This window comes from Brassica oleracea, chromosome C2 (assembly GCF_000695525.1).
Source record: "Brassica oleracea var. oleracea cultivar TO1000 chromosome C2, BOL, whole genome shotgun sequence".
Lineage (NCBI taxonomy): Eukaryota > Viridiplantae > Streptophyta > Magnoliopsida > Brassicales > Brassicaceae > Brassica > Brassica oleracea.
Genome location: NC_027749.1, coordinates 30,332,658 through 30,333,845, shown reverse-complemented (window position 1 = coordinate 30,333,845; position 1,188 = coordinate 30,332,658).

Genomic DNA, 1,188 nt, shown 5'->3' with positions numbered 1-1,188 from the left:
GCAAAAATTGCCCACGAATTCTTGAGCATCCTTAAAGCTCTCGAATTCGGTGGCAAACAAAGTAACCCTCCGCTTCATTTCGGTGACAATCGCTATCTTTCCTCTCCTCTCCGTACGGACAAGGCCCCGAGAATGGAGCTCAGCCTGTCTCCGGCTCTGTTCTTCGACCTCCTTCCGAAACCGAAAGAGTTCTCTTTCATGGCTGATCGAAAGCCCAAAGTGGTGAAGCGCGCGGACGATGGTACCAGGGATCGGAAACCACATGCGGCAATACACCAGGAAGGCCTCGTAGCAAGTAAAGAAACCGTTCGGAGGGTTCTTCGCACTCTCGTTGCCACTCGGGATCCGAAATACGACTCCACTTGGAATCTGGTAAAAGTCCCTGAGAGTCGTGAGGTAGTCGGGAGAGACCATGCTCGGCGTGAGGGGTGCGTTTGGCGACCTCCCGGGCCTCTTAGGAATCGGAATGTCTTGCGAAGGCGAAGGCGAGCCGCAAAGAGCTTTGTAGTACGCATCCTTTGCTTCTTCCTCAACTTCAAACTCTTCTTTCGGGGCAATCACAACTACACTATCAATTCCGAGCTGTCCGACGTGATGGTTGAGCTCGCCGGCGAGCTGACCCGCGTGATGGTTCAGCTCTCCGGCGAGTGGCTTTTGTGCGGGATTCACTCGTTCGTTCACTTCCGATCTTTCTTTCAGTGAATGTTTTGCGAGAAAGGAGTAAAGAATTTGAAAAGCTTACTTCCCTAACTTATACAATTTTTTTTTACTATTCACCTTCAATCTTTCGACAAACGATTACGTCTAATTCTACCTAGAACAGACCATACCGCAAGCTAGGACCTAACACACAGGTCCACGGATCCTAGCTAGCTGGGGGGCTAACTGTTGGGGTCAAAATCGGTCACGACGGAATCGATGCCCGAAAGTCCTCAGAAAAACCGAATCTCGTTCAAAACTTCAAAAGCCGAGGAAACGAATAGCCGAAACAGATCGCCCGGCGAGCTCGACCATGACACGAGCCAGCTCGCCCGGCGAGTACGACCGTGTTGCCGGTCAACACGCTGGCGAGGTCGGCCGCGACACGAGCCAGCTCGCCCGGCGAGCAAGACCGTGTTGCCGGTCGACTCGCCGGCTAGCTCGATCGTACCACGGATCAGCTCGCCCGGCGAGCGCGGCCAATTCTCC